Source organism: Sinocyclocheilus rhinocerous, unplaced genomic scaffold (genome assembly GCF_001515625.1).
Source record: "Sinocyclocheilus rhinocerous isolate Xijiao unplaced genomic scaffold, SAMN03320098_v1.1 scaffold6448, whole genome shotgun sequence".
Taxonomy (NCBI): domain Eukaryota; kingdom Metazoa; phylum Chordata; class Actinopteri; order Cypriniformes; family Cyprinidae; genus Sinocyclocheilus; species Sinocyclocheilus rhinocerous.
The window spans coordinates 66,800-81,915 of record NW_015659111.1 but is presented as its reverse complement, the minus strand read 5'-3'; the positions used below and the strand labels follow the sequence as shown (position 1 = coordinate 81,915).

The window sequence follows — 15,116 nt, the reverse complement described above, 5'->3', positions numbered from 1 at the left end:
CAACTCAACCAGTCTTTGCCAAGAATTCCAATGTTGAATTGTCTGTCTGTTTCCAAAAGAGTTTATTAGGTCAGTAAACGCAAGTCCTAATGCATCATTTGTCTTACCCTCATATACCTGTTTGCCGTTGTCTGAACCTTGCCTGTTTTATGACCACGCCTTTAAATAAAAGCTTGCAGATGGATCCGCACGTCTCTCGTCTCGTCGGCTCCGTGACTGATATGCAAATTAGATATATTGTATATAATGGGAAAACCCATTTATGGCCATTTTACACACATTTTGCATAAAAACAATTGTTTATCAAATAATTTCGTTATAACATAGTTGAGAATCAACCCGTATATAAAGTTTGGTATAAAAAATCCTGAAACCTAAAAATTTATTGGTGATTTAAAAAATCAATTGTTTTTGCCTATGCATGTTCATTCATGACTTTTTATTTATTTATTTATTTTAAATTGAGTCCTGGTGTCCTATACCGAGGACATAGCATAACATATAGATGAAATACCATTAAAAAAAATTCTTTGTTTAGAACATAAGATTTTATGAAAAAGAAAAATCAATGTAATGACATGAAAAAATACTAAATTTTTCCTAAAAAAAATGTCAGGTCTCAGGAGGACCATACTGTGATGCCCTGTCCGGCCGGAGCGACGAGACAAAAACATTAAAACCCATTAACATTAAAAAAACATTTATAACGACTTATACTGTCTTTTTACACATTGCGTTGCATCGCGCCGCTTAAACATAAAACCATGTCTGCATTTGTGATCGGAGAAGTGACAAACAACAAGTGCTACTCTACACTGCCCGCGTTTGAATCGTCAGTGGCAAATTATTTAAATATAAAAAACGTGCTTACAGTCTGTGAGTCAGAACGCTGGACTCCGCTTCATCCACGGTGAAAGCCGATCCGGCGATCGACAGTGCGAAGTTGATGTATTTCCTCAGCGAGCAGCACGGATCAGCTCCAGGCATGACGAAGCGGATATCGTCGGATATCGGGACCCCAGTGGAGCTGGTGGACTGATGGGCCACGGTGGAGATGAGGGAGCTAGGAGCCATGGTGGAGCCGCTGGGTCGACGGGCTGATGCGGAGTCCGGGACTCAGAGGCTAGAGGCGGAGACACTTCTTGGTCCGGTCTTCTGTCCCGCTACGGTGGAATGAATGCACGAAGAAGATGGAGGTCAATGCAAATAGTCTTTTAATAAATCCACACAAGGGTAATTCACAGGACAGACAGGCAGGAGACACACGTGGGGACGTAGTAGACCGGACGAGGGAGCACAGGACAGGCTACAACTTAAATAGGGGTGCTAATGAGGGACAAACAGGTGAGAAGGATCAATGAATGAGGACACAGGTGAGGCGGAGCACATAAGGCATGAAAACACAACAAAAACAGTTCAAGGGTGACACTTGTCTGATGTGTGACACGCTTAAGACCATTATGACTGACTTACTAAGTTCTGCTGAGATAGTTAGGCCCTGTCCCTGAACACCATTATGACTGACTTACTAAGTTCTGCTGAGATAGTTAGGCCCTGTCCCTGAACCCTTGTTTTATGCCACATATACTGTTGGGTAGAAGTCCATTCTACAGCACATATTGGAAGTAAAGATGACGCTAGTGAGTGATTAGGCACCATACGGCCTCATTGACTTGCTTGGACCCCAGGTGTGTTAACTGGTACGGAGCAGTTTTTCAATAGGAATCCATGATCGAGAATTTGCTGTGAGGGAGGAAGATTTTCCAATCACACTTCACAACAGGTTCTAGTTGTTCATACAAATTTGCCATATTGACCAACAAAAAGGTGCTTGGTTTGTGGCTTTGGTAGCACTTTATTTTACAGGCCTTTTCGGCGTGTACATAGTATGTACTTATTATAACAATTACAATAACTGGGTAATAACTAGGTACTAACCCTGAACCTACCCTAAACCTAACTTTAATCCATGATGTTACCTTATACTACTCAGTACTTTCTTAGGTATGTACACTGTAAGTACACCTAACTGCAAACTTTAATAACCATGATTTCTTTGTGAGATATGCTTTGTAAATTGTTACTCTACAGACAATGGACCCACAACATTTAGCCAACATTTGGACCTTTAGTACCATAACTACTTTTAGTTAGTTAGTTGCTCCCCAAAACAAAAATGTTAACATTCACAGCTTTAATTGATATTTTATAAGTATCTAAGTATAAATGAGATGTCAGTTGCTATCCATTGCTGCTGTGTGCAGTTTTGTCTATCAAGCTTTAAAGCAAATTACTTTAACTGTAACACATGCAGTATTCAGAGTGGTTACTTAATGAAGATTTGTTCTTTTCGTTCACAAAATAGGCCAGTAATCTCGAAAAAAGAAAGCGTTGGGACAGTTTTCATTAACACTGGATCCAATTTATGTGATTAAATGGAATTGTATATGTCAGAATGCTTTATTGTCATAAAATTTGAGGATATTTGGTTTATTTCTGAATTTATTTTCTATCTACATTTACAGTAAACATCTATACTAATCATCTATATTACATCTATTCTAAAGTAATCTATACTACATCTAAACATCTGCATCTATACTAAATGCAAATGGGCTTCATTCAAGAGACAGTACTTGTGCATCTATTGATTTCATCTTAAAGTACTTCTAGGAGATCTATTCTGAAGCTATTGTTTGAGAGTTTTATGGATGTCTTGACTATGTGCTGTTGTGATTTGCTAGGGAGATGTTAAGGGCACTTCTTTCAGCTTCATTACAGCAGTCATTACAGCATACATGTGGGAGTCAACTCATTAGTCTTGTTTGACCTAGTTCTTAGCTGAAGTGTGTTTACTACAGATTCCAGTAAAACGTTTTCAAATCAAAGATGTCTTCAGCAAAGGTCCTCTGTCATTTTGCTAGGAAACTACTAAGACACCATAGCTCATCGCCTCTATCTGTAGTTTATTTAATCTGTCTCTGACAGCAGTCCGGAAGGTCGCCAACCCCTCCACCATATGACCTCCTGTTTCCTCTTGCTCGCTCACCCTCATGTCCTGATCTCTTGTTCTAACTGTTCGGCCGGCCTGTTCTGGCAGAAACAAGAGACGCCAGGTCTCCTGTCAACTCCCCTGGCCTCGAAATACATGTTTAGAAATGTTTAGAAATGTCCCTACTCCCTCTGAAAAATATGGAGTAAGAAGTCAGTTGAGTAATGACATGACTGGAAGAATGGAGAAAATGTGGCTGTGATTTTAGTGTCATGCTGGTGCTGCCATGCTAATATGACAATCTTTTTTTTTTTTTACACTGGGCAGTACAGCCTACTGCAAGGGCATTTGACATTTTCATGTTAGGAATGCACTGAACAGACAATCTAACAATGTTTACTGCAGGAAGAAACATTGGTGCTATTGGCTCGAAGCTTGACAGTTTACAAAAAGAAGGGAAGCTTGTTAAACCCAGCTGTAAGTCAGATGTTGCTTCTTGGTATGCTGTTGTGCACAATTCAGAAGAATTTTAACCTCAGTTTCATTTAAACAACTGATTGCGCTGTAAAATCGATCAATGTTCATGTGAAGTGCTGTCATGGAATCATGTTGGACCACAATTCACAGGAACAGGAACAGCAAGAAATATTTTCTTCTTTTATACAAAGTGAAACCACATTTATCCCCCAACAACAAAAAGCTGAGTAAGTGGTGCAGTATTTTAATTACATATCTGTGTTTTTTTTGCAGGGACTTCATTTCTTGGACTTCAAAAAACAATTACTGTGAAAACTGTGAAAACAACTTTCCAACTTTGGCCAAGTTTACAGCTGGCTATAAGCACTATCTCAGGTGTTACAATTAGAAGTGCTCAGCCGAGAAACAATGCTGTTTAATCTGCCACATGAATCTCAGTGTCTTTCGATCAATCTCTTTTGGTTAGAATATTCAGGTTAGTCTTTTTTTTAATTCTATGACTCAGTTAATTGCAGTCATTTAAGAACCTTTTATACCAAATGCGAAAGTTCAGCTATTTTGTTTCTCCACTAATGAGCTGATGAGTTGAATCAGGTGTGATAGATGAGGGAGACATACAAAATGTGCAGGGCTGGGGGTACTCCAGGACAGGTTTGAGAACCACTACGATAGGGCATAGACTCAAAGATGACGACAGAGGATGTGGAACAACACATTGTATGTTTTATTGAAAGAGGCAGAAACAGCCAAAACAAGTGAGTGAGCCTTTATAGTGTGCAGAAACCTGGAGACTTCAGTAATGATGCTTTGATTTGTCTTACAGGATGTCCAGGGATACACAAACAGGAGGTCAGGAAAGACTCAGAAAAGAGTCTCAGAAACTTGGTGACCAGACAATTGCTATGAAGACTCGGAAATGACTTGGAGATAACTTAGGAGACTTGGAGATGACTTTTATGACTGGACAATGACTATGAAGACTCAGAGGTGACTTTGGATCAGCTTGAAGATGGATCAGCCTGCCCATCTACTCCAGAGGGTTTATGGTAAACAAACTTGGCTTGCTGTTCTCGACGGAGGCTCAAATCTGAGGCTTGGCTTGAGCTCTGAGTTCAACCCCGCATTGCAGTACTAAATAAAGAGAGAATAACTGAAATAGAGGAGGAGATGGTGAGGTGGAGGGATGCCGTAAGAATTGTTGCTGGGACGGCGCAATGAGTGTTGCTTATGTAGGCTTCAGGCTCGTAATGATGATTGACAGGACTGAATGATTAGGCTCCTCACAAACCCATTTTTGTAACTTCATCTTAGGAGACTTGGAGATGACTTTGTTGGCCAGACAAGTACTAAAAACTCAGGGAGGACTTTAGATTGAATTGGAGATGACTTAGGAAACTTAGAAGACTTGGAGATGACTTTGATGACCGGACAATGACTAAGGCTGAGTTTACACTTGGCATTAACAAGCGACCTGTATCCGGATGTTGTCCACATTAGGGCTGCACGATAAATCGCATGCAATTGTCATGCGCATCTCGCCAGTAAAGCCAGTTCTGTGATTAGTAGTAAATCTCCATCACGTGCGTTCAGATGGAGCGGCATTTACTACACAGAGCCATAGATCACTGATAAGCTACGCAAGCTACGCGGCTTTACTGACGAGATGTACATGACAATTTCATGCAATTTAACGTGCAGCCCTAGTCCACATACACATTGAAAAGATATGTGTAAACGCGCTTCTGATCGGAACGTTATACGATCAGCGTGTCCTGCTCCAGAGGTAGTCGAGGATGCATTGTGATCGGATCTCAGTGTAATGTAAACGCAATCCAGCCATTGTGTCTGCATTCGGAGGTCGACATCACACAAATCCCCTCCCCCTCTCCCCCGAACGGTCACAAGAAAGACGGAGAACACTCGTGTGGAGCACTAGTGAGACTCCTACACTTATCTTTGATTTGTAAAATGTCCGGCGACTGAAAATGCTTTTCAAAAGAAAACCCACCACTTCAGGTTAACTTTACACCAGGCCAATTCTCTGCAGACTTTTTTAAATATTGCGCGGGAAAGACAGATCCGATCAGTTATCCAGATAGAGAAGTCAGCTGATGTTGCCAATTGTAAACGTGCATTGTTCTGATTGACTGACGATCCGATCTGCTTGATCGCATGTTAATGCCAAGCGTAAACGCAGCCTTAGAAGACTCAGATCACTTGGCTCGACTTGGAGCAAGGATAAGTGGTGAGGAGAATGCCAGGAGCTGCCGGTAAGTTTCCCATGGTAAGTTTCCAAGCAAGAGAGTCCATGTTCTCTACAAGGCTAGACAGACAAGTCTGCGTGTGTGTGTGTGTGTGTGTGTGTGTGTGTGTGAGAGTGATGTCATATGGTGGTAAGTGTTTTCATTCTACGGAAGTATGCGAGATACCAAATGTTTGGAAGTTTCACCATGGGCACTCCCTCTTCTTGGTCTTTAAAAACGGCTAACATTAATTCAGTGATCAAATTCAACACCCTTATGGAAATAAGATAATATTTTGGAAAGATCATTTAAATCGGACTAATTTTCAAATTGTTTGTCATAAATTAACATCTCAGGAAAATGTTATGGGGTTTCAAATCAAAATGTGACTTTGTTACGAAACAGGACAGCGATTTCATACATGTCCACTGTAGAGGACACCAGGACTTAAAGTATGTTTATTAGGCATTTAGGGAGACACAACAAGTGAATAGGGAAAGAAATTATATATCAATATTAATATGAAATATTAGATATTATTATGAAAATCTTGTTAATTATTACTCCCATTATTACACTTCTTTTTTCATTATATGTTGCCCCAAAAATACATTAATATGCCAATTAGAGACAGTTTATAGATACATTGAATATAATGGGAAAACCTGTTTATGGCCATTTTACACACATTTTGCATTAAGAAAAATGGTATATCAAATCATTCTGTTATATCTTCCATAACATAGTTGAGAATCATCTTTATATAAAGTTTGGTATAAAAAAATGATTTGTGAAAAAAAAAATCCCACTGTTTTTGCCTTTCCATGTCTATTCATGCCTTTTTATTAAAAAATATATACATATATTACGACTACCTACTATTAGTATAATATATGAATTATTTTTTCTGAGAAATCACATGCATGTTAAGGTAGTTCACTCGCTGCTTATAAACTTTACTCAGAGAGCTGACAATGTGTTTTCAATTATACTACACGCCACACCAGAGCGCGCCTGCAGTGAGTGTTTGCATTTGCGCGTCTGCGTGCGTGTGTGAGTGTGTGACGTCATTCACATCTCTCTCTCTCTCTCTCTCTCTCTCTCTCTCTCTCTCTCTCCGTGTGAGAGTGTCGCCGCGGAGTCTCAGTGCTGCAGTTGTTCTCTGAGTAACGGGACAGAGGTGAATTATTCCAGCTCACATGCGCGCAACTGCGAGGGAATAAAATGAATATTCCAAACAGCCGTGGACTAAACAGCGCTAAACAACAGTCGAGCCATCTCTCTTAACCAGACGCGCCTGTGTTTTTAGAGCTTTTTTTTCTTACTTTTTGAGGAGTTACGAGTGAGTTTTGGAATAACTTTGTTGGATTTCACTGTCACTACTGCAAGTAAGTATCCAATGCCAAGGTTAAATATCTGAAAATGCTAAATGAGATATGCATTTTCTCCGAATAGTTAAACTTTTAATGTGAGGTAACCCATATAAATATGTAAGCTCAGTGATCATGCAAATTTCTGATCTCAGAGACAGTAACGCGTGGCAGTGTCCGACAGAAGAGGCAAAGGAACAGAAAAAAAAGCATCATAATTAATTTCTAACCTCTAATTAATGTAGTCTCCCCAATATGAGTTTAGTAATGCATAAGTCCGACTCTTTCAAGGTTTTTCATTCTGGGTGTATGCATAGGTGCCACCCTGATCCCAAAAGGTGTCAAACTTCAGTGTTTGCCCCCAATTTACACTAACACCTCCCCCACTCTTCCACATAGACTAAACTCTCACAAGAAGATGATAACGTGTACCTAACAAAAGGGGAATTGTTTCGTACTGTGTTGTGTGTAGGTACTGCTGTAACAACCCGTTCTAGTTTGTTGTAAATTCAGATTGATAGCAGTCAAACATTCCTGGCCCTTCTGGCCGGCTCCCAAAAAAACACGCCTTGGAATAATGTATTCCAAACCAGAACAGACTCGGGTCAATGCACAGCAATCGTCTTATTAATGTCTTCTGATGCTGTTTAAATTCTGAAATGTGGCGAATTGTGCTGTAAGTGTTTGGTCCTGGTCTAAGTCCACTGTGGAGGATGAACCTGAAAATCATCTCAAAGGCAAAATTATTTTCATTTCATTAGACTGAGTCATGATGTGGTCACCCTGTTATGTAGTTGTAGTAAGATTGCAAATTAAACCACAGTTAAGCTTCCTGATGACTGTTATACAGTATTACAGAAATCAAGTATATTCGATGTAATTCAGTTGTGTTAAACAAATAAGCTTTATAGTAAAATGTATTGTCTAGATTTATTATTATTATTATTATTTATCATTTTATTTATTTTTTTTAAGTTATTTGAACTTCTTTAGAGGTCAAAAGATTGAGCACACCTAATAGTTTTTTTGTTTGTTTGTTTTTTTTACACAACTTATTTTATATTATGTCTATATTCTGACAGGAAAAGGACAGGAACGTCATCAAATGGAAATATGAGGATGATGTATTCACCAAAATAAAGCCAAATCTTATATTTGAGCTTTCTGTAATGCAACCGATTGTATTTAAAACTATTATTTGTTTGCCGAAAAACGTTCAAGGCGGGCCTCACCTAACATTTACAGAGTACATGCATCACAAAAGTAAAGATACAGTGAATTTTTTAGCCTTCATTGTGCTTTTTTTTTTTAAATAGGTAGACTTAACTAATTTAGTGCCAAGGTTTTAATATATCCATTGGCTGGTCGGCTGCACTCGAGACAGAGACAGGAAAGCCTCTTCTTTACAGAAAACACCCATGGCTCCCATCACCTCGCAGGTCAGGACTGGTGCAGCTGTGCTGTGCAGCAGAGCTGGTTCCTGCCCTTCCTGCTGTGTGTCAGAGCTGCTGAAGGGAGATATCAAACTCCAAAATGTGTTCAATGGCCTTCAATTTGCTGCAGTGGCGCTCTCTAAATAAATAGGTGGAATGGGCATGGCTGGGAGGTCCCGTGACTCCATACAGTGCATGGTGGTGCTCTATTGTGTGCTATTTTAATGGCCACCCAGTCAGCAGTATAAATAAGACACACTATTTTGATATATGTGATCTTTTGAGGTGTGTGGTTTGTTGCTTGGAATATGTGAGGAGATGCAGACGTCAAAACAGTTTAGCTCAGCTCCAGTATGAGGTTCATTGATTTCTAAACTGTGTATTATCTTCGTAGGATAATGATTTGTTGTGGTGTTGGTGTCACGCTGTTATCTTGAGATTGTTTTATGTCCTCGCTGGAGTTTACGGCGCCTAGTCTGGTTAGCTTCAAAGACAAACTCGCAGTGTGAATTGTGGTAGGCTCTTGCAACTTTCTGATGACTTGCTTAGTTGTAGTAGGGTGTATCACACGAAAATACGTCCAAGTTGTACTGCATACAACCCAAAATGAGAGTAAAATAGCCCATAAGATTTTTGTTTTGTTTTTGTTTGTTTGTTTTTGTCATGAAAATTAGCACATTCTTTCATTACAACGGGTTCTGATGTTTAACATTTTCATAAATTAATACATTTTTAATAGTGATTCTCTTTACTGCAATACAGTATTTTTAATCATTGTCAAGCATAAATTAATGTTTTTGTTTTGTTTTGTTTTGTTTTTTACATTTTAAATCCAAGTTGTACTGCATTCAACCCAAAATTAAAATTAAAAATAAATAAATAAAAATAAAAAAATAAATAAAAATGCACATACATACATACATACATACATACATTTAAAAAAGCCCATACACTTTTTTTTTTAGGTTTTACATTATTAAATTAATTACATTAAAAATAATTAATTAATAAAAATAATTAATAAATAAATAAAAATATTCTCAATGGTGATTCTGTTTACTGCAATACAGTAATGTTAACCATTTTCTAATAAATAAATACATAAATAAATACTGTTATGCAATGTTTTTTTTTAATCGGCATACATTTAAAGGAATGAAATACATGATGTATAAACTCAATGCAATAAAAATATTTATTTTGATATAATTTTTTTTATTATAGTAATAAAAAAAGTCCACATTGTTGTAATTATGAGGGAGGAGGGCATGTTTATTTTTATGTAAATGATGGTATAAAAAGCCTACTGTAGGTATCAAAAACTCACACATGTATATATATACGTGTGTGTGTGTATGTGTGTGTGTGTGTGTGTGTGTAAAGGTTTGTTAAACCTTCTTTTGGAAATATGACCTGTTTTTTACAGGTGTCGTAAGATTCTTACACTAAGCATCAAAATCAATATGTTGCATGTTATTTATTAATTAATTAATTTTTATTTATTTATTTTATTTACATTAAAATATGTGCCTTATATCTCACTTGGCATATAGTCGATACAAGTTGTTAAGTTAAAACATATGGGTTTTAAAAAGTTCAAACTTGTGCAGTGTGCAGCCCATATGCATTTCAAGACACACCCATGCACAACTGTGACACAACTGTGAGCACAACAGGCTTCATGGAAAAGGGGGAAACGTGGGTTTAATAGTTCAGACGAGTGCATGAAATCACCGTTTGGCTTCTTCCTCGAGTTTTCTTTCATTGATGTCAGTGAATACTTTATTCAAATCATCTGCCATCATTTTAAAACGACATATCAAGTTCATCATAAGAGATCACATTTGTTTTCATAGTGATGTATGTCCAGCCTCTAGTGCCTGTTAATATATGAACTATTTGGTTAACCCACTCAAAGCCTCTTCATATTCAAGAATATAGGCCTAATTGATACTGCCATGTTGTAATGCGCTCAGTTATGAGTCACAAATGAAACACTGAAGTAAGCCTAATAACATCACTTTCAAATCAGGTGTGAAGTTGGGTGTTCGGTAGAACAGTGAGTGAATAACACAGGAAATCTCTCATCTCATGCTGTTGTTTGGGGTCTAGGATATCAAGAGAGTTTAGTTAGTATAAGTTTTACCCTACTTGAAATATCCTTAAGAATGAAAACCAAGTAAACAATTTGGAAATATAAGGGTGAATCAGATAAAAGAACCACGTCATGTGAGCTAAAAGTAACTAGATTACAATAACAAATGCAGCTGCTGATTTAGCAGACTAAGTTGATTTAGCAGTATGTGTCAGCTATAAACTGTCTTGTATTACTTTTTAACATCAGAATAAAACTCCACCAAACTAGTCTGTGTCAGGACTGCAACTCCAAGTTTGACTAGCAGTATAAATGCATCATTCATTCATTCATTCATTCATTCAGTTAACCAAGTGCTAACCAGTCTTACTTTTCAAATTCAAATTAGACAAATCTACCATTTTATGAAACTAAGAGAGTGTGTGTGCATGCAAGTGATTTATGTGTGTATGTATGTGTGAGGGTGAGAGGGAAGGAAATTAGTAAGACTTGGACAGATTTTAAAAACCTATTTACTTAAAAAAAAGGGGGGGTGGGGGGTTGAAAGGGGTTCTTTAATAAACCATACAATTACAATTTTGTAGTGTTGTGGCAAGCTTTTACATCAATGTTGTGGTAAGGGACAGCATGTTGGGACAGTTGCAACAAAGTGTGACAGCTGTGATAAAACTTGTTAACTCGACACAATATATTTGACACATGCTAGTTATGCCTATTAGAAGCTCAAAAAAATATTAAAATGATATGACTTTATGATGCTTAATGCAAACAGCTTAGAAAGTGACAAAAAATCTGATCATAAAAAAATACTTTTTATCATGAAAACTGTCCCCACTCTCCCCTAATGCATATTTGGTTTTGTTTCTCGTGCAAACCATTATATGGCTTCATACAACTACAATATATAATACAATATATAAGCCATATGGACTACTTTTAGGATACTTTATACTGCTTTTTTGGCTTGAAAGCCCCAATATCCATTCCAGGGTTATCATTTACTAAAAATATATACATCCATCCCACTTTCATTTAGATTTTTAAGAGTAGTCTTGCCATTCCAATATATATGTATATCTATTTTTTTCTTCTTGTCCGTTTTAAGTAAGATAGAAAGTCATCAAAATGAATATTTCTGGATGAATTATTGCTTTAATAGAGATAGATGGATACTTAACAGGATTGGTTCTGAATACCGCAAACGTATAACCTTAAAATTGAACCCCTGTGACCCACTCTGAGCAAAAACTGAGCAAATTTATGTCAGGGGGCTGCCATTTGGAAACCACTTGTATCTAAAGACCGTGTACAGTGATGGATAATCTGGAGAAATGAGTAGGAAGCCTAGACCCCTGAGTAATGGAAAAAACCTGTTAAATCGTCTTTTATCCTGTTTGCTTCATCCAACTGAGTTTGCCAACTTTTAAACACTGAGTTTCATAATGATTTGAGCAGCCATCTTGTGGGAATCATTAGGTCTGATGATTGCTTTGTAAGACACTTTCATGGAATATGAGAGCACCAGGTGCATCCAATCCAGGTGCAAACACTGTTCTACCATGACATAGTCAGGAAGATAGTGCCACCATGCACTGCTAAACCTATTCTAGGGCGGGTTTCGTTCACCAGAATGGCGTAAAACAATTTCCATGTCCAGATCTTACAATGATTGAACCATGAAGAGCCAAATGTAGATTTCATCTTCTTGACTTTCTTGAGAACGGCAAGATTATATGCTTGAGTTGCATGGTATCTCACACAGTTCAATGCTTGCCAAAGACATTTCCGTAGAAGTGTGAACATTAAGTCAGTGTAGGTCAATTCACGATGTGTTTTGTTTCACTGGGTTCCAAAATTGTGTTTTTCATATATAGTTACACAACAGACTTGTCTGAAGTTTTAGCTGAATGTACTCCAATCAGCAAGGTACCACAGCTGACCAATCTGGTTTTAGAAGTAGCACCAGAAATGGAATAATGGAGCTCTTTCCTTTTACAATAACGCAAAACATGTGGTGAAGACCTGAAAATGGTGGTTCCGATTGTGTCAGACTTGCCAGTATGATGGGTCTCCACAAAAGGATGAGAAAAGCAAACGAGGATGTAACAATGAAGAGTTAAGTAGAAACAGTTGTGCAGGACATCCACAGCTCTTCCTTGCCCGTGTGGAACTGTCTCTACAGACCCAGAGAGTACAGTTTTTTGGCGTGCCAACCACACTCTATTTATGTGGTTCCTTAACTTCAAGAGGGGAAGCTGCCTTCTTTGGATCACCGTTGTGGCGCAGCGTGCCATCAGACTAAACAACTCCATGCCCTCAATTGTGTAGTGGAGTGCTGCCACTAAGAGCTGCCAAGAGATTTTACTTTGGTATTGCTCTAGTCCAGGGGTGTCCAGTCCTGCTCTTGGATGGCCACCTTCATGCAGAGTTTAGCCCCATCCTGCTCCAACACACTTTCTTGGGAGCTTCTAGTCAGTCTGAAGACATTGATTAGCTGGTTCAGACGATTTTAACGATTTTAGGGTTGAGGCTAAACTCTGCGGGACTTTGGTTGTCCAGGAGCAAGGTTGGACACCTTTGGTTGGCACATGGGAGATACTCCAAGAGATGTTGCTTTAAGAAACCGATATACTCACAGTAAAGTTATTTTTCATTCTGCGATGCAAGTTTGATGCAAACAGCAGTATACTTTTAGCAAACATCCCAATCCTGTACATGCTTCTGAGAGCATTTAATAGATAAATATGTGTATATGTGCTGCATGCTTTCCTCTCAGTAATTACATCTCCACGTTATACTATGAATCAACTCTCCAGTGTGTTCATGTTTTTACTCTGTCTGACCTCAACAGACTGAACAGAATAAATTAACCAGAGAAAGAAGGTGGAGCCCCAGACCCGCACCTACCTATTACATAATCGCTACAAACCAATGGTAGTCTGAAGGTGTTCACCAGCCAGAATGAACTTTTCTGGAAACCTTCAAACTCCCAAAACGAACTCCAAATGAACTTTGTTTTGGACTGATTTGAAATGCTGCCACACCAGTTTGTCCGTTCGTTTGGTATAGTGAAGTATATGTGGGGCTTTATGCTGAAGAACGGCTCTGCAGTTGCAGTTGTCTCTGCTGCAAACTAGACCTTATAGTGGTTCATTTTCCATTTCCATTTTTTGCTTACTTCTGAACAATGTTGTTAGGGTACTACAAACTAATGCCGCTTTTCTACTGTGTGGTACGACTCGGCTCAGTTTGCGTTTCCACTGCAGTTTAGTACCGCTTTAGTGTGGGCGGGATTATTCACATGTCGTTATAGTTGCGCCGCCTCTACTGCCGCGACTCCTGAAAAACTTTTTCATTCCGCGTCGCCCCATCAAGCTCTCGCTGGATCCGCTCCTCTGCTATCAACGAGAGGGACGTCTGTACTTCCTCAACAGACCACAAAACAGCCATTCTTTGGTTGTTAAAAAAGGGTGCGCTCATTCAAAACAGTTGCGTTCGATCCTTCGCTGGCTGTGCTGATTTAAATCTAGCGGTTCTGTTGTGTTTGTGTCGCAAGTTCAGTGACGCAGGTAGTGACGATTCTCTCCGACCAATCAGTGATCAGCAGAGTTTACACGTCACGTTTTGGTAACGGTACGGTTCACTTGGAACCTCAACCGAGGTGGTACTAAAAAAAAGTACCAGGTACCAGGTACTGTACCCAGTGGAAACCCCCCCAAAACTGAACCATACCGAACCATACCGTGCCGTACCATGCATTGGAAAAGCGCCATAAATGTCCATTTAGCAAGTTGGTTGGCTTCAGGTTTAAGTATAATAAGCTGGTTAGTGCAAGACAGCTGTGTATTTTAGCGGAAGATTCAAGGCCACCAAACATCAAGTGCCGAACTAACATCTCAAGCCAGAAATGGAAAACCAGACAGTCAAACTGCCCAGAGTTCTCAGCAAACTTCAAAACCATTTCTCAGCAGTCCATTGACACATTTGTGGTTTAAAGACACCAACCCCTTACTTTAGTTGAGTTTTTTGTGGGATCTGCAGCCTAACTGTAGCCACCTTGTGTTTTGGGACTGAGGATGCTTACAAAGAACTAAAGCTGGTTGTGGGTGGTGGTGATAGATCAGTGAACACATTCAACAAAGCAGGTCCATACTGCTTTTGTGTCGTTTATGCAGTCCATCTGTAATTTTGTAGTCTCTGCCTGAGGCTGTGTGTAATCATTGTGATACTTAAATACATTTTAAATCAATTATTGTAACTTTTACATGAGTCGCTTTCCAGAAAGGGTATCTGTTTTCATAGGCTAAAGCTGTCAGAGAATGTACTTTAAGTGTGCACTAACTCAAATATTTTGAGGCGTGTATGGGCCTAAGGGTGCTAGACAAAGCAGGTAAATGATACTATTAGCACGTCTACAACCAGGTCCAAGTTGAACCTGAGGTCCAAGTCCATTACAGGAGGACATGCCAAAACAGGTCCTATGACACTTGTTTTCAAACAGGGTTT

At 38.8% G+C, this 15,116-nt stretch overlaps 1 protein-coding gene across 1 annotated transcript in view; it reads left to right on the top strand.

Annotated features, from left to right (window-relative positions):
- The first annotated feature begins 6,872 nt into the window (after positions 1 to 6,872).
- The window catches only part of LOC107723319 (lysophosphatidic acid receptor 1-A), a 31,447-nt gene continuing 23,203 nt past the window's right edge, over positions 6,873 to 15,116 (top strand). The window contains exon 1 of the mRNA XM_016531885.1: positions 6,873 to 7,100. The gene's annotated coding sequence lies outside the window, so the exon portion shown is untranslated. The remainder of the gene's footprint in view (positions 7,101 to 15,116) is intronic.